Source organism: Salvelinus namaycush, chromosome 3 (assembly GCF_016432855.1).
Source record: "Salvelinus namaycush isolate Seneca chromosome 3, SaNama_1.0, whole genome shotgun sequence".
NCBI lineage: Eukaryota > Metazoa > Chordata > Actinopteri > Salmoniformes > Salmonidae > Salvelinus > Salvelinus namaycush.
The window spans coordinates 37,969,087-37,988,314 of record NC_052309.1 but is presented as its reverse complement, the minus strand read 5'-3'; the positions used below and the strand labels follow the sequence as shown (position 1 = coordinate 37,988,314).

The window sequence follows — 19,228 nt, the reverse complement described above, 5'->3', positions numbered from 1 at the left end:
ATAATCCAGGTAGAATAAGGAATTCCCCAGGGCAGCTGTCTAGGCCCCTTACTTTTTTCAATCTTTACTAACGACATGCAAAATTTAGCAAGTTGAGATGACTAAACTGCTTAGAGTAACCCTGGATTGTAAACTATCATGGTCAAAACATATTGATACAACAGTAGCTAAGATGGGGAGAAGACTGTGTCCATAATAAAACGCTGTTCTACCTTCTTAACAGCACCATCAACAAGGAAGGTCCTACAGGCTCTAGTTTTGTCGCACCTGGGCTACTGTTCAGTTGTGTGGTCAGGTGCCACAAAGAGGGACTTATGAAATTGCAATTGGCTCAGAACAAGGCAGCACGGATGGCCCTTAAATGTACACAGAGAGCAAACATTAACAATATGCATGTCAATCTCTCCTGGCTCAAAGTGGAGGAAAGATTGACTTCATCACTACTTGTATTTGTGAGAGGTATTGACATGTTGAAATCACAAAGCTATCTGTTTAAACGACTAGCACACAGCTGACACCTACGCATACCTCACAAGACATGCCATCAGAGGTCTCTTCACAGTCCCCAAGTCCAGAACAGACTATGGGTGGCGCACAGTATTACATAGAGCCATGACTACATGGAACTCTATTCCACATCAGGTAACTGATGCAAGCAGTAGAATCAATTTCTTTTTTTAAACAGATAAAAATACACCTTATGGAACAGCGGGGCCTGTGAAGCAACACAGACATAGGCACAGACACATGCATACACACACATGATAACATACACACAATACACACACGTACACATGGATTTTGTGTGATTTTGTGTGAAAACATGCGGTAGTGGAGTTGGGGCCTAGGGACACACACTTAGTGTGTTGTGAAATCTGTTATGAATGCATTATTTTCTTTAAATTGTATAACTGCCTTAATTTTGCCGGACCCAGGAAGAGCTAATGGGGATCCATAATAAATACAAATATAATACATACTGTTTTACAGCGGGGAAATTAAAAGTGTAATTTTTTCCACACTGAATTCTCAAATTGCCATCCATTTCTAAATCTTGTTGCGATGTCTCACTTACGGTATATGGCCAACTCCCGTAATGTACAGTGTAGTTCCAGCAGCATCATCCCTGAGGCTCTGACACTGAGCACAGTATGCGCTAATGACGGTCCAGTGACGTCTAGTTGGTAAAACCTCAAAAGTATTTGGCCCAACATGCCGCCTCGCAAATTTCTTGCAAAGAGATAGCTTTGAACAGTGCCCAAGAGGTAGCCATACCTCTGGTGGAATGAGCCCTCAGGCACCCCCTCCGGGGGCTGTAAACCCTTGCTATTATATGGCAATATAATAACCTCCCCTATCCAATAGGATAGCCATTAACAAGAGAGGGACCCACCCATGCAGTGTGGCGCCCAAGGCATGAAGAGTTGTTACTTTTACGCCATGCACTTCTTCTTTCCAAGTAGATGTGCAAAGCAAGTACTGACCATAAATGGTGGGGACGCTCTTCTTCCTTAGAAGTGAAGGGCGGTGGGTGAAAAGCCATAAGCTCTAAGGCGAGGCAATTGTAATTGCCGCTGACCTTAGGCATAAAGGTGGGGTTAGGTAACCACGTTACCTTGGATAACCACCTGGGCAAACTGAAGGCACAAATGGTTGGCTGACATTGTGTACAGCTCACTCACTCACTTTGCGGATGTAAGGGAAATCAGAAAAGCTGTCTCGAAGGAGAGATATTTCAACTCCACGCTTTCCAGCGGCTCAAAAGGTTACTGAGAAATTGTCTCAAGCACAATAGCCAGGTCCCAGGACAGGGCTAAAGGCTTGGAGACTGGGCGTAAGCAACACACTCCCTTCCTGAAAGGACACACCAGAAGGCATCTCCCTACTGTGTTATTGTCGAAGCCTATATGACAGGCCGAGATAGTGGCTGAAAATACCTTAACAATGAACTGTTTCTGGTCACACCACTTCTTACAAACGCACCACATGTTTCCATACAGTGAGCACGTAGAAGGAGGTCTTGCACTCTGGATAGTCTCAACGACCCTGAGAGGCAAGCCTATCGCATTCAGATTTACTATCTCATGGGCCAGGCCCAGAGGGCCATCGATTCCGAGTGAAGGTGGAAAAGCTTAATTTGAAATGGTTGCTGTCAAAAATATTTTTTAGCATATTTCTGCTGTTTACAGTGAAATGTTATTGAGCACGCACAAAATATCTTTGAGGCTTGGAGAAGGTGGTGGCAGGGAAGTTGCCTGTTGAGCCGACACATTGATACAGAGCTAAACGTGGAAACTCAACCATCTGACGGACTCACTGGAAATATTTAAAACAAGTTGTTGAGATCAACCTTCAGAAGCAGTAACTTAACTTCTTATGGCTAGGGGGCAGCATTTTCATGTTTGGATGAAAAGCGTGCCCAGAGTAAACTGCCTGCTACTCAGTCCCAGTTGCTAATATATGCATATTATTAGTAGATTTGGATAGAAAACACTTTGAAGTTTCTAAAACTGTTTGAATGATGTAGCAGGCGTTATACTCATGATGTGAGTATAACAAAACTCATATGGCAGGCGAAAACCTGAGACAAAATCCAACCAGGAAGTGGGAAATTTGAGGTTTGTAGTTTTTCAACTCTTGGCCTATCGAATACACAGTGTCTATGGGGTCATATTGCACTTCCTAAGGCTTCCACTAGATGTCAACAGTCTTTAGAACCTTGTTTGATGCTTCTACTGTGAAGTGGGGGCGAATGAGAGGGGATTGAGTAAGGTCTCTCCCAGAGAGCCACGAGCTGACAATGCGTGCTCACGTGAGAGCCAACTGCTTTCCATTGCATTTCTGAAGACAAAGGAATTCTCCTGTTGGAACATTATTGAAGATTTATGTTAAAAACATCCTAAAGATTGATTCTATACTTCGTTTGACATGTTTCTACGAACTGTAATATGACTTTTCGTCTGGACTTTTGCCTGGACCTGCCCGCGCGTCGTGAGTTTAGATTGTGTACTGAACGCGCGAACCAAAAGGCGTTATTTGGACATAAATGATGGACTTCATGGAACAAAACAAACATTTATTGTGGAACTGGGATTCCTGGGAGTGCATTTTGATGAAGATCAAAGGTAAGTGAATATTTATAATGCTATTTCTGACTTCTGTTGACTCCAACATGGCGGATATCTTTTTGGGTTGTGTTGGTCTCTGAGCGCCGTACTCAGATTATTGCATGGTTTGCTTTTTCTGTAAAGTTTTTTTGAAATCTGACACAGCGGTTGCATTAAGGAGAAGTATATCTTTAAATCTGTGAATAACACTTGTATCTTTTATCAATGTTTATTATGAGTATTTCTGTAAATTGATGTGGCTCTGTGCAAATTCACAGGATGTTTTGGAGGCAAAGCCAAATGTAAACTGAGGTTTTTGGATATATATATGAACTTGATCGAACAAAACATACATGTATTGTGTAACATGTTGTCCCGGGAGTGTCATATGATGAAGAATATCAAAGGTCAGTGATTCATTTTATCTCTATTTCTGCTTTTGTGACTCCTCTCTTTGGTTGGAAAATCGCTGTATGCTTTCTGTGACTAGTTGCTGACCTAACATAATGATATGTTCTGCTTTCGCCGAAAAGCGTTTTTGAAATCGGACACTGTGGTTGGATTAACAATAATTTTATCTTTAAAATGGTGTCTAATACTTTTGAGAAATTTGAATTATGAGATTTCTGTTGATTGAATTTGGCGCCCTGCAATTTCATTGGCTGTTGGCGAGTCCTAGACAGGTTAACAACTAAACTCTAGCCAAGCTTGTGTGCAAATGATAAGAACATAATATTGTTATAAAATGTCTTAATTAGTTGGTCCCGACAAAAACAACAACACCCACACGCTGTTTGATATGTCAGAGCATGTTCTCTTTGTTGACACATTTATATTACTGAAAAATCTCATACACTAAAAGCAAAGTAACTAAACCACAGGTTCACAGCTATGCGCTTTTTTTAATTTTGATCCTGTTACCGCGTCGTAATATGACAACTGCAACCGTCAGCCGAAAGTCAGCCATGCTAATTAATAAAGGCAGACATTAACTGGCCTTAGCTGCAGCTAGGAGTCGATTGTGTTTCCAAGTCAATCAGTCTGCCCGCTGTGCAGTGTACAGCTGTCTCCAGAGGCAAGGCGCTAGCGCTAATGGGCATAGCCCCTAGTTATTGACTCATAATCCTATCAATAATAAAACAGGCCAGGCGTCTGAGGGAACACACCCCTCCCTCTCTCACTCTTCCCTTTTGGTTGAGAGCTTTTCGCTGTCGTTGTCGGTGCAACTCTGGCCTCCTCCTCTTCTGAATTCACTCTCTCAGAACTCTTCAAAAAGGTTTCTTCTGATACGAAACTGATTCACTAGCATGCTAATATTGTTGCACTCACTAAATCTAGGGGTTTTAGGCCTAGCTAACTGGTCTATTACCTGATTTGATGTGTGCATTTATGTAAGAAATCAGTGTTTGAGGACCATGTTGGATGCACATGTGCCCATGGAGACAGCAACCTTACATTAGGTCCAGGGCCAGTTCTGTCTTGACCCCTTTTGGTCGGCGAGCCCAAGCAGATTATTATGTTCAGATGACCATCCTACCCATATTAGATTACGGAGACATCACTTAACCATTTGGTCATCAGATTTGCCACCAATGCTCCTTATAGAACACATCACTGCACTCTATACTCCTCTGTAAACTGGTCATCTCTGTATACCCGTCGCAAGACCCACTGGTTGATGCTTATTTATGAAACCCTCTTAGGCCTCACTCCCCCCTATCTGAGATATCTACTGCAGCCCTCATCCTCCAAATACAACACCCGTTCTGCCAGTCACATTCTGTTAAAGGTCCCGAAAGTACACACATCCCTGGGTCGCTCGTCTTTTCAGTTCGCTGCAGCTAGCGACTGGAACAAGCTGCAACAAACACTCAAACTGGACAGTTTTATCTCAATCTCTTCATTCAAAGACTCAATCATGGACATTCTTACTGACAGTTGTGGCTGCCTTGCGTGATGTATTGTTGTCTCTACCTTAATGCCCTTCGTGCTGTTGTCTGTGCCCAATAATGTTTGTACCCTGTTTTGTGCTGCCACCATGTTGTGTTGCTACAATGTTGTGTTGTCATGTGTTGCTGCCTTGCTATGTTGTTTTATTAGGTCTCTCTTTATGTAGTGTTGTGTTGTGTTGTCTCTCGTCGTGATGTGTGTTTTGTCCTATATTTATACTTATTTTTTGAATCCCGGCCCCCGTCCCCGCAGGAGGCCAAATAAGAATTTGTTCTTAACTGACTTGCCTAGTTAAATAAAGGTTAAATAAAAAATGTAATTAAATACATTTTCAGATGGTGACTGAAAACCAATATACAAAAAGGCATGCTTAAACTAAAGATTTGAAATCAAGCAAAAGGTTTTTATGGCCACCAAACCAACCAGCAGTCTCACGGCTTGCAAGTTGGGACACTGACGATCACCTTAATTGGCAGCACCTGAACAAGGTTGCTGCTGCCCCCTGGGGGAATGGAGTGTGGAAGTGGTAGTGAGCTGTAGTGTGCTGTATAAACGACCTAACCTATCTCATACCACTTCGAAAGTCTTATTTTCCCGAATGTTATTGTTGTTCTGTTCCCATCGTTTTCTGATGCTAATGGAAAGGTATGACAGAAAGCACCAGTAAAGTAATATACTGTTGTTTGTGTTTTCTGCTAGTGCTGTAAATGAAGGTAAAGGGAGAACACGGCACTGAAAGTGCCTTGAAACATTGAAGCTTCTAATAGTCCTCTTGACAGGTACATTACATTTAACAACAGAATAATATATCTGGGAAAAATTGGTCAAAAAGGGTGTCAGGGAGCTTAGCGGTTAGGAGCATTAGGCCAGTAACCAAAAGGTTGCTGGTTCGCATCCCGAGCCGACTAGGTGAACAATCTGCCGATGTTCCCTTGAGCAAGGCACTTAACCCTAATTGCTCATATAAATCACTCTGGATTAAAGTGTCTGCTGAAATACTTAGATGTAAAAACTACCGTATGTTCTTCAATTTGAAACCACATCAGACCAAACTGTACTCGATATGGCACAGGCTCTCTTTTCAAATAGACTCTGTGAGCGAATAGTAGCACGCACTGCCACCAAAAGAAGCTCAGTCAAAGGCACAAACACTTTCATTGCAGCTCTGATAGGCCAATCAGACAATGGAAGTCAAATGCCTTTCCTGCACAATTGAAAAATAAAATCTTTGGTGACTGAGTTCCCTCTCCCATCTCCGTTTTCAATGCTAATGGCTCTTCCAACAGAAGGGCCGGCACCTTGTCGACGCAAGGCAAGCTGTCATCCAGGGGCTGAAATTTACAGCCCCGGTATCCATTTGTAATGGCCCTCGTGTTTGACAGCACTCTATTAAGTGCTCGACAGAGTGAGGCCTTAGTTTCTACCACAGGCTCGCTTTTCCTCTGCCATATTCCACCTGGCGCAGACAGGCTAATGCTAAAGGCACTGCCAATACGACCAGACGTTTGGTTGCCAACAGCGACAAGAAAAGCCACAGGTCAGCCCTCATCTTACGTCCAGCAGGTCCCCCTGCCTCTGACCAGGAGTCTATGCTACCAGTTTGCCCTCAAGAAACAAGATGAACGTATTGTGGAAGTCTTGTTTTTTTCAAATGCACTGTCAGGACCACTGAATCAGACATGATTGGCACCTCTTGTTATGTTTCAGAAGGGATGTAAAACGATTCCGAGGGAGTCTAATGTCAAGAAAGAAAAAACAACTGAAAAAATTATGGCAATCAAAGTTGTCAGTGACTACAGTGAGAGATGAAAAATTAATTGGAAGATGTGTCAGTGGGAGTAGGAGACTGTCATTAAAAAGTCAAATACCACAGCACCGAGCCTGAAATGACAGTGTGAAGATACATCGTCACACTAACCAGCTTCAACTTTAAAGTATCCTTTTTTATAGCACAAACCGTGATGTAGTCAGTGTTTATATCAAAACTGTGGTGGCACTGTTTTTTCTCACGCAATCTCATTCAGCACCTGATACCCTCTCCTCTTTCACTTGGGTAAACTATGAGAGTGTGGCGGTGAGAGATCCTCTGGGGGACAGTTCAATGCCTTTATTTCAGTAATTTAGCAGACTTACAGGAGCAATTAGGGTTAAGTGCCTTGCTCAAGGGCACATCGCCAGTTTTTTTTTCATCTAATCGGCTCGAGGATTCAAACCAGCCGCCCATTATGAAAACTGTAGTTAGTCCCGCCAGAGAGGGGCTCAGGCCGCCAACAAAGAAGCTTGGCAAGAGAGCTCCTATCAAATGTATTAGTCAATAGAATGCCTAATAACAAACATTGGCCAATGTAGAAACCCGGGGTTTTAAAGAACCGAGCGAATGAAATGCTGTGCCCCGTCTTAGCTGTCCCACAGGAGAAGCTAAGGGGAGCCCTGGGCTTTTGGAGATTTCTGTGGACATTTTTTTATAGAATTCAACAACATAGAAGACAAACAAGTGAAAGGAGGAAAACATTACATTTGCTAACACCATAAATGCCACCAAAGGTGATACATTATGTTTCCATTCATGACCTTACGTCTGTACATAGCCTGTCAGTAGGAACTTAACTGTAGATTGAAATCCTATTCATGGTCAAAACCAATACGCAATAAGAAAATAAATAATGACTTCGGAGTTTGCCTAAGTTTGCCTCAGCAACACAATATGGAATTAAAACTAAGACTGTGGGGAATTGTCGTTTGTCAGTGAATAAGGAACAAAAATATAAACTGTTAGGCCCTATATGAGTTGAGAATGAGAATGAGATTGAGTCTGTTTTGACAGTTAGGTCTACTGTGACATTTATCCTAGACCCCTCATTTCAGACCCGGTCAATATTGCCACCAAGGGTGTACGAAATGTATTGAGTAGTTTACCACCTTTGCCAACTGTGTCCTATAAATGTGAATGCTGTGAGACAAATGCCTCTTCTGGGGATGGTAAAGTGTCCGGCCTATCTATTAGAGGAGGGGAGTAACTCCCACACTGGGTGACAAAGACAGAAGAGGGTTTCTAGGAAATAAATGGAGACCAGGAGAAGAAAACAGTTCAGAAACTATGAGGTCAGAGATTTCCATGACACCGCGCCAAAGGCTGAAGGGCGTTATTGAGAAAGGAACCATTCTGTGCATTATGGGATTAGTTACACATGACACTGTGGTGGAGAAATAAGAAAGATAGGTTATTTATACAACCATTTAAGAATGAGCCGGAGGTTAGAGGACGTGAGTGAAAGTGGCTGAGCATAGCATGATGGATGATGTAATCACGCATTTCATCTCATTAGGTAAGTAGTCTCCAGTTGCAGCCTTGTTCTGTGACTGCGGCTAATTAGTCTAAAGTATGTCTGCCACAACCGCAACAGTGGAGACTACTAACCAGGACAAAATGTTGCAGACTCCTAAAACCTCTACTGCACAACACTGGAGGAATTGACAAGGACTGTCAGTTAACAGTATGAACAGTGTGTTGTACATTGCAGCCTAATTAGAAAATCATGGCATTCTCTATGTAAGCATTATGAGACCTCCTTTTAAGCGGTCCACTTTGATGAGGCTCATAAAGCAGATATTGTTTATGAACAAACCAGATCATTACAGAACATTGAAACATGTCTAGATGTGACCAAAATGACAGACATGACATTTAAGTATTCTTCCAGAGACGTGGCATATGTTAATGATGAGAGCCCCTTAAGTGCACCAGGCAAGTTGCTATAAAATCACTCATGACACCCATATGGTTGCGCTGTCTACCCTGTCTCTGATAGCCACATGAAGTACACTAGGTGACGGCCTATTTGAGGTTCCAATGTAGTCCTACATGAGGCAATGTCGAAAATGTTTAACAAAGGTAAGCTTTGACATGCTGCCACTTTAACGTCCGTAAATATTTTACAGAGGTCACCTTATGACGTAAGAAAGTAAAACACAGCACTTGGGATTTTGGAAGCCAAGAGGTCCCAGGAACGGTCACCTCACACACCTGCACATTTTCTAGCGTAAGAGAAGAAACTGATTCTAGCCTCAAGCTGGGAGAATACGAAATGAAGAATGGCGTAGTGAATCATTTTTGATATCCTGTCAAAAATTGTGCAATAATTGCCGTAGTCCCTTTTGCAATAGGTAGCCACATATCTATAAATTATTAGGGCCAGCTTTTGATGTTTTTAAAGGCACCGCAGGGCCGTAAGTAGAAAAGTAGAACCAGATTGCCAGGACGTTTAGTTCTTTCCGAGATGCATTCTAACTATTTTAACCACAGCACAGACCAAAGTAGTGAACATGGGGGAGAGGATAAACCATAATGAAAGACAAACCCTCCATCGGATCTGAGGTCGACTAGCAAAGGAACCACAGGCAACCTTCAAAGGTAGCCTTTGATATCCTACACCTGAGCCGCGTCCTGGGGTCTGCGTTTTCAGGTTTGACGTCTTATGCCAAACCTCCTCCAATTGCCTCATAGCCTTGGATCCTTTAAGCTGTGAAAATAAGTGTAATTTATCTTTGCAGAGAGCCGCTGAGGGAAAGATGCCACGGCACACCTTGACTGAGGAGCCGGGGGATAATGTCACAGGTGGCTTGAGCAGCGGGGCTGCCCCAAATCTCCATTACCGGCCCTCAAGACCTGAGGAGAAAGGCAGCAGAGGGAGGAGGCAGGGGCGAGTGCAATATGGCGAGTTTATTTTCACCTGGCCTCACAGTTTGACCTCTGTGCCATGTGTCGACCCCTCTAGAAGAGCTTGAAAATAATTAAGGGGCAAAAAAATTCATTTTTGAGAAAGAGAGAGAAAAAAAGTGTGTGTTCATAAGAGGATATGTTATGCATGTTAAGATGTAAAGCAATGCAGCTCTCCAGAGAGGCCTGCTCGCTGTTGAAATGTGTGTTAATGACGGGATGTCTCCACACCACACAAAGCTCCAGTCAATGCAGAAAAGAGTGTGAGTGTGTGTGTGTGTGTGTGTGTGTGTGTGTGTGTGTGTGTGTGTGTGTGTGTGTGTGTGTGTGTGTGTGTGTGTGTGTGTGTGTGTGTGTGTGTGTGTGTGTGTGTGTGTGTGTGTAGACCAATATTGGCTGGCTGGCGCTCCCCTGGCCTGGTCTGAAGCGCATTATTCTCTTTCTCAGATGTTCACCCAGTTGAACCGTGGTTAATGCCCACTGCCAGGAGCACTGGGCTCCGCTTTGGCATGGCTATACCCAGGTCTCTGAGGATGCGAGGGGGGAGAGAGAAAGACCGATATGAAAAGTGAGTACAATAAAGAGAGTAAGACAGAGTGAAAGACAAGGGAAGAGGGAGAGAGATATAGAGACAAAAGGAGTAGGACAGTGTGTGAGAGAAAGAGAGAGAGAGTTGAGCCAAGAGGGCGGGGGAGAACACAGGACAAAGAGATGGAGGCCCGCTTCCTCTGCACACGCCCTCCGTGCCCCCTCCCCCCCGAGCGGCCAGGTGGCTGAGCCTTCCACGGGGAGGAGTGCAGACGGCCCTCCCGCCCCTCGCCATTCTGTCCCCACTGTCACACAAGGCTCAGGGCCGTGAGGCCAGGCAGGCAGGAAGACACAAAGGGACGGTACACCGTGTTCACAGGCCTGACACATCTACACAGACTAAAACCTCTGAAATGCTACAGTACCTGTCAAGAGGAGCCTGAGAAATAGATGCTATTTTCAAAGCAATTATTCCCATAAAATTACCTTGACGTTGCCACCCATCTGCGGGACAAAATAAACGTTTACTCCGAGTAATGATAATGAATGTTCTGGGTAATGCCGTATTTAAATACTTTATAAATAGCTCAACCGGTTTCTCGTCGAGCAGTGAAAGGCAAAAAAGTTCCTCGGTCAGTGGATGCCAAAGTGAAGTTCACCAACTCTTTATACATTGTACTGTATAGCCTATATGGCAAACCTACAGTTCCTACAACTACTATTACTTTCCACTTTTCCAATTTGCACAGCAATTTATGTGGCTCATGACCTCGCCAATTGACGCCTGAGTCAATTATTTATGAAAGGAACAATGTTTTATCACTAACCAACGAGGCTTTAGCGCACAAATTGGGCATGCAGGGTAATGCAGACCATGGCATGATGATATTGGAGTCGGAGTGAGCAATTTCTCTAAGAAAAACTAGCTTGATAAAAGGACAAAAAGTAGTGGTGGGGATTTTTGCATTCTTTGATCACTATATTGTGATGATTTTTCAATGCTCTTTCAAGAGTGTATCGAGACAAGATAGGTTATATTTGTGGTAACACCATATTGTCTTTAGAACATAAACAAAGCAGAAAATAATCTGAAGAGGTATCACTCTAACTGTATTGTTGTATTGTCTGAAGCCACTTTAGAGTATGTGCAGCAGCCACTGTCTTTGAGGGCTCCAGAGTGCGACCATTTGTTCGCATTTTGCAACCCTTTGACTTGGCTGTGGGATTTCATTTTAATTGGTGATTGCGTCGATGCGAGCTGAAAATTCTAGCTGTCTGCTTTTTGGGTGTTTTGGGGGCAGCTAAAACAGTAAAGTACATTAGACCTATCCTGATTCCTGCAATCAAAGTGTCTGTGGCTGTTTCGATGCTGGGAAGGATATGGGTAGAGTATCTGTGATGAGCAAGCCACACTCCCTCGGCCCCCCTGTGCGCTCCCGAGTAGAGAGAAAAAAATGCATTCTGATTACGCAACATTTCAAAATGCAATTGCAGGAAAAAATAAGAAAGAAAACAGTGTTGAAAGCAACTCCATTTGTGATAGTTGAAGAAAGGAGGGCCTCGGCTTTCTGTAGGTATTAATATTAAGTGTTTTAGCACCATTTGACAACCAGGGTCAGTTGCGACCCGACCGGTTTAGCTTAAAAATAAATTATCATCTTTTTTGGGTGTAATAAGATGTTAGTAGCCCATGAACCTCACCCTAATAATTTGGTCTATTTACCCCTCATAACTTAGCCTACTGTTCTGACTTGGTGGTGCACATGTAGCCTATAGTCTGTTTTAGAGAAATGTCATCATCTAATATTTTAAGAGCTTGCATTGTCTGCTTATATGCCCCCTATATTTATCCTATGGTACTGACTTGGTGTACAGGGAGAATACTGTAAGAACAGCCAAAGTTCAGCTGATGCTAAAATCGCCACTGACCAAAGTAGACAAACTGGTGGCTTTGAGATACAGAGTGAGTGAAGCGAGCATTGCCCATTTGCAGTGATTGCATAGGCCTATATAGACATCATTGGGGTAGGCCTAGTATGCGGAAAAGTTTTTTTTAGGACATTACATTTACTGTTAGATTAATCCATTACACGGCTAACTAGCAGCATATTATATTTAGTATCATATTTAGCAATCTAGCTAATTAGTTTTGAGTTTCCACTTCCTCAAAATCTGTTTCAACCCCAAATGTAATATTTGTACAAAACATGTTTGGCAAAAAAAGGAATAGGTAGATCATTTGGCGTGTCGCCTGGCTGTGAGCTTCACTGTTGTGCGCCGCCCGACTCTGGCAGTGCCAGTCATGTTCAAATAGGTTAAACTATCATCTGTAAAAAATAAAAAAAAATACAAATATATCAAAACTGTTGTCTGTCACATCACGATGTAGTTTCCATCAACGATGTCTCTCAAAGATCGTTGATTTACGATTATATAGTAATATCGCTCAACCCTATGTAACGGATGTGAAATGGCTAGCTAGTTAGCGGTGGTGCGCGCTAATAGCGTTTCAATCGGTTACGTCACTCACTTTGAGACCTTGAAGTAGTGGTTCCCCTTGCTCTGCAAGAGCCATGGCTTTTGTGGAGCGATGGGTAATGATGCTTCGTGGGTGACTGTTGTTGATGTGTGCAGAGGGTCCCTGGTTCGCGCCCGGGTCGGGGCGAGGGGACGGACTAAAGTTAAACTGTTACATTGATGCATTGATGCTGTTGACCCGGATCACTGGTTGCTGCGGAAAAGGAGGAGGTCGAAAGGGGGGTGAGTGTAACGGATGTGAAATGGCTAGCTAGTTAGCGGTGGTGCGCGCTAATAGCGTTTCAATCGGTTACGTCACTTGCTTTGAGACCTTGAAGTAGTGGTTCCCCTTGCTCTGCAAGAGCCGCGGCATTTGTGGAGCGATGGGTAACGATGCTTCGTGGGCGAGGGGATGGACTAAAGTTAAAACTGTTACACCTAGCAACAACAGCCTAATTGTCAACACAAAATCCTTACAATCACTGGTTTAGGTTTCACATCTAAATACACTATATGACCAAAAGTATGTGGACACCTGCTCATTGAAGATCTCATTCCAAAATCATGTGCATTAATATGGAGTTGGTCCCCCTTTGCTGCTATAACAGCCTCCACTCTTCTGGGAAGGCTTTCCATTAGATGTTGGAACATTGCTGCGGGCACTGATGTTGGGCGGTTAGGCCTGGCTCGCATTCGGTGTTCCAATTCATCCCAAAGGTGTTCGATGGGGTTAAGGTCAGAGCTCTGTGCAGGCCAGTCAAGTTCTTCCACACTGATCTCGGCAAACCATTTCTGGATGGGCCTCGCTTTGTGTATGGGGGCATTGGTGCGACAGGTAGCCTAGTGGTTAGAGCGTTAGACTTGTAACTGAAAGGTTGCAAGATCAAATCCCAGAGCTGACAAGGTACAAATCTGTCGTTCTGCCCCTGAACAAAGCAGTTAATCCACTGTTCCTAGGCCGTCATTGAAAATAAGAATTTGCTCTTAACTGACTTGCCGAGTTAAATAAAGGTAAAATCAATTTTTAAATGGTCATGCTGAAACAGGAAAGGACCTTTCCCAAACTGTTACCACAAAGTTGGAAGAACAGAATCGTCTAGAATGTCATTGTATGCTATAGTGTTAAGATTTCCCGTCACTGGAACTAAGGGGCCTAGTACGAACCATGAAAAACTGCCCCAGACCATAATTCCTCTCCCAACAAACTTTACAGTTGGCACTAGGTACTCAGCCAGGTAGCGTTCTCCTGGAATCCGTCAAACCCAGATTCGTCAGACGAACTGCCAGATGGTGAAGTGCGATTTATCACTCCAAAGAACGCATTTCCACTGCTCCAGAGTCCGATGGCTTTACACCACTCTAGCCAACGTTTGGCATTGTGCATAGTGATCTTAGGCTTGTGTGTGGCTGCTCGGCCATGGAAACCCATTTCACGAAGCTCCCGTCGAAGAGTTATTGTGCTGACGTTGCTTCCAGAGGCGGTTTGGAACTCAGTAGTGAGTGTTGTAACCGAGGACAGACGTTGTTGCTCCTAGACGTTTCCACTTCACAATAACAGCACTTACAGTTGACCGGGGCAGCTCTAACAGGGCACAATTATGACAAACTTGACTTGTTGGAAATGTGGCATCCTATGATGGTGCCCGGTTGAAAGTCACTGAGCTCTTCAGTAAGGCCATTCTATTGATTTTATACACCTGTCAGCAAAAGGTGTGGCTGAAATAGCCAAACCCATTAATTTGAAGTGGTGTCCACATACTTTTGTATATATAGTGTATCTTGAATTAGGCATTACAGCTCATTTGACATGTATGATGAAAACGTATTTCTTTCATCATACTATCTCAGTAGCACTATGAATTAGTTTATAAGATTAATATTTTTCATGGGCTGGTGCCACCAACGAAACATTTTAGTGGCACCAATGCTACCAGGGGAAAAAGTTAGTCTGGAGCCCTGTCTTTGCGAACCTATTCCACAGTAGAACCAGCGGAAGGTCACCAGTCCCTTAAGGACTTGTTAGTTCCATTCCTCTTACGAAATATACAGAGCTTCCACAGTCATTCCATTGTAATTGTGTATTTTGTCAATCACTCGCTTATCTGAACGATTTCCAGGCCTCGGATTCATATGCTATCCGACTGAGCAATGTTGGTTATATCTTTAATATCTAACTAATAAGCAGAGACTTATCCATCAATACTACAGAGTGTAGGCTTATAACTCAAATTTAAAATGAAATTCAACACGCTCGATAGGGAATACACACCCAAGACTACCATCTGTACTTCCATGGCAGATGTCAGAGCCACTCCATCATGTGTGAATGCTCGGGGCCCGTAGGGGCTGCAGTGGCTCCCTATTAGAGGGAACACAACACCCCATTGAGCCACTACACTGTTTCACCCAACAAATGAGAAGATGTGAGTAAGAGAGGTCATCTGTACAGCAGCACACTACTCACAAAGCACCATTCACTTTCCCGCCCAGTAACACACAAAAACTGTACAGAATGATGTACTTTCTATGGCTGGTGCCCCTTAAAGACATTCTCCCAAAATGCTATACAGATGTAGGATCTTAATTTGACCAGTTTCTCACAGCAGGAAAATAATCCTGCAGCAACAGGAAATGTGAATTATACTTAACAAACCTTTTTGTAGGGGTTGATACATTTTTTGTAAAATTTTAAACCTCAAATGCAGTACAAGTTAGGCATTTGCTGCAACAACACTGTGATCAAACTAAGATCCTTACAATAAAATCCCACGCTTCGGCGACAGCCCAAGAAGTGGGCGGCTGTTGTAGACAAGAGGGGAGGCCGTGGGAATGGGATGGGCGCTGGTGAGGTGGCTGCAGTACAATCGATCTGCACTTCGCGGTTCATTCATATGTCCTTCCATCACAAAGAGCCGGAGCCCCCTGGCATCGTTTACCATCACAGACCTCGGCTAATTTGCCGTCCCTCGCCCCTCCCGAAGGCCGCCACTAGAAAACCCGTCCTGCTTCCACCCCCATTTGAGAGAAACGGCTGACAACAGATGCGGTGAACACAGACAAATCGTGCTGGCTTTACAACCGTTCAGAGAAACAAAGTTCAGGAGCGAGAAAACAATTGTCATTGCACCCCCGTTGCATCAGATGGGAGTCAGGGCTGGAAGAGCGTTACTCAGGAATTTATCATCCACAAAACCAACAAGCACTTCAAAAGTCAAGGCAAAAACTATGTTCTGCCAAGTGATTGATCTTGGTGACATAAACATGTTTCTCCCTCTTTTGAAAAGAAGAGTGACTTTGTAATGTAGGGGCCCCCAAAAATAGAACCCCCCCCCCCCCCCCCCCCCGATTTAGTAACACCGACTTAGCTAAAAAACTGTTCAATGGATTAATCTGTTCCTCCTGGAGGTGTGTGATAAAAGTACTTTATGGCTGCATCAGCGGAAAGGACGTGAGGCGATGCTCCTCGCGTGGTGGAGCCAAACTGTGCATCAGACACATTCTGATGATAATTAATTGTTTTTCGCCCTCTTTCAAGGTCAGGATTCTTCATGCTCGCTGTAAACTTGGTACCTTTAAGCCAATTGTTACACAGGCCTACCAAATAGCCATGTGTTGATATTCTAGACGTGATGCAGTTTGTAAATGTTTTTGTATTTTCTCAGATATCTAAGGTGTCGAAGGCTCATCCATGACCTCTAAGGCCAAATCAGTGAACATCAGGCATGAATAAAGCAGTGAGCTATGCACATGAACAGCTGCAGCCTTGTGTCGCCACACTCCCACTCAAAACAGATATCCCTCATCCTTCTCCAGCTCCACGTCCTAAAAGGGGTACATTGTTCTCTTTTATTACCTTCATTACCCTCCATCCCCCCTCAATCTCCTAAACCTATCCGTCACTCACAGGCCGTTCTTCGGTTTTAGACTCCCCAATAAATTTTTCATGTGTTTCTGGAGTTAAAAGTAACATTACAATGATTCATACGAGCTCATTGCCCCTCTAGGCTTCCTGTTTGGGTGCGAGGCAAGCAGGGTTCATTTCCTCTGGCGGCGGCTTGGTGAGGTGAGAGAATGAGTATTTTTAACCACTCAGCTCCCTTCTTGCCAATGAATCACCTAGGCACCCTTATCTCCAGCGTATGTTCTCCAAGTGGGTGGGTTAGAGGTGCACATTTATGGTGAAGGAGATGAAAAGCCAAACATCACTTACCTAGAGGAAACGGAGAGAAAAAAAGAGAGAGAAAACGTAAATCATAGGGATGTAATAATTCATCTATACCAATGGTTCCCGGTTCAAATGTTTAAGATACAAATGCATCGGTCAGCAGGAGCCCAAACGCTCCAAATTAAGCATGCATCGGTAAGAAGACCAATTCAAACATTACGAATCGCGGTTCACTAATAACTCTTAACTGTTGTGACTGAATCAAACTTTTATGCATGTAACTTGTATGACTGTCAGATAACAACTGTGCGCACAGTGCGGGAGACTCAGCTGCTCGCGCCAACGAGAGGTAGGCCTATCCCTGTTCTAATAGGCTATTCGTACATCTGGCACCTTGAGCATTCAGATGCTTGTAAAATGGCTTTCACAATGTCAAATCATAGGTTTTATTAGTTAAGTGACAAGCAATGAAATTTCCTTATAACTCAACTAATTGTAACACAACTAATTTTTACCAAATGCGCAGTAGAAAATGTTTTTTTACTGGAGTTGTGTAGCCTACCGGAGTAGACTCAACTCACATCTAACTGCTGATTGGGGTTTTCAATCATTCAGATTTTATTTAAATTGTTCAGGTTCACCATAAGAAATAGCTTTGGTAGTTTTGCTTAAACAGTCAGTGTATTTGGTCATTTTTACATAAACAGGGTAATTTCATAAAGGACAGCAATTAATTTTTGAAGCTGTGAATGGTCACATTCATTGGTCGGAGCGGGAGAAACTCTAAAATTCCCTGCTTTTGAGACTGGGTAAAATCCAAAGCTGCATTATATTAATTGGCTAAATTCCATGCAAATTTGTAAAGATAAATATTATTATAGTACTATTTCACAAAATGTTTAATCTGCAAAAATGACAAGTTTATCAGGGTGATGGTGATTTCAGATAAAAGTGGAGGGACTTGGTACGGCAACTGCAAGGCACCCGACCGCAAGGCGCTACAGAGGGTGGTGAGTACGGCCCAGTACAAGACCTTTACATCAGGCGGTGTCAGAGGAAGGCCCAAACACAAAAAATTGTCCAAGACTCAAGCCACCCATGCAAGGCTGTTCTCTCTGCTACCGCACAGCAAGCAGTACCAGTCTGAAACCAACAGGAATCTGAACAGCTTCTACCCCCCCAAGCTATAAGGCTACTAAACAAGACTGGAAAATAGCTAATCAAATGGCTATCCGTACTACATGCATTGACCCTTTTTGCACTAACTCTGTGGCACGGACTCTATGCACACACACTGGACTCTACCTACACACTCACACATACTTACACTGACATCCCAACACACACATACAGTTGAAGTCGGAAGTTTACATACACTTAGGCTGGAGTCATTAAAACTTGTTTGTCAACCACACTACTAATTTCTTGTTAACAAACTATAGTTTTGGCAAGTCAGTTAGGACATCTACTTTGTGCATAACACAAGTAATTTTTCCAACAATTGTTTACAGACAGATTATTTCACTTATAATTCACTGTATCACAATTCCAGTGGGTCAGAAGTTTACATACACTAAGTTGACTGTGACTTTAAACAGCTTGGAAAATTCCAGAGAATTATGTTGTGGCTTTAGAAGCTTCTGATAGGCTAATGGACATCATTTGAGTCAATTGGAGATGTACCTGTGGATGTATTTCAAGGCCGACCTTCAAACTCAGTGCCTCTTTGCTTGACATCATAGGAAAATCAAAAAACGTCCGACTTCAACTGTACATACACACACACACTAAATATGCCCACACACACACACACACAGGTCAGTATGCATATGCATACTGACCTAACACATACACACACACACCACATACACTGCTGCTACTGTCTATTATCTATCTTGTTGCCTAGTCACTTTACCACTACATATATGTACACAGCTACTTCAATTACCTCATACCCCTGGACATCGACTCGGTACTGGTACTCCCTGTATATAGCCATGTTACTTTTACTCGTTATTGTTATTCGTTATTTACTGTGTATTTATTCCTCGTGTCACTCTTTATTTTTGTATTGTTTAGTTCTGCATTGTTGGAAAAGGACCCGTAAGTAAGCATTTCACTGTTAGTCTACACCTGTTGTTTACGATTCATGTAACACATAAAATTATAAATTGCCCCCACCCCTAATCTGATAGTGTGGAAGTTGATGCAACGTCTGCCCTATGGCTCAGTTCACACACACAC

General features: G+C 43.2%; 1 protein-coding gene across 2 annotated transcripts in view; it reads right to left on the bottom strand.

Annotated features, from left to right (window-relative positions):
* Nucleotides 1-19,228, bottom strand: part of cadm1a (cell adhesion molecule 1a) — a 449,456-nt gene that overhangs the window by 314,241 nt on the left and 115,987 nt on the right. The window lies entirely within an intron of this gene.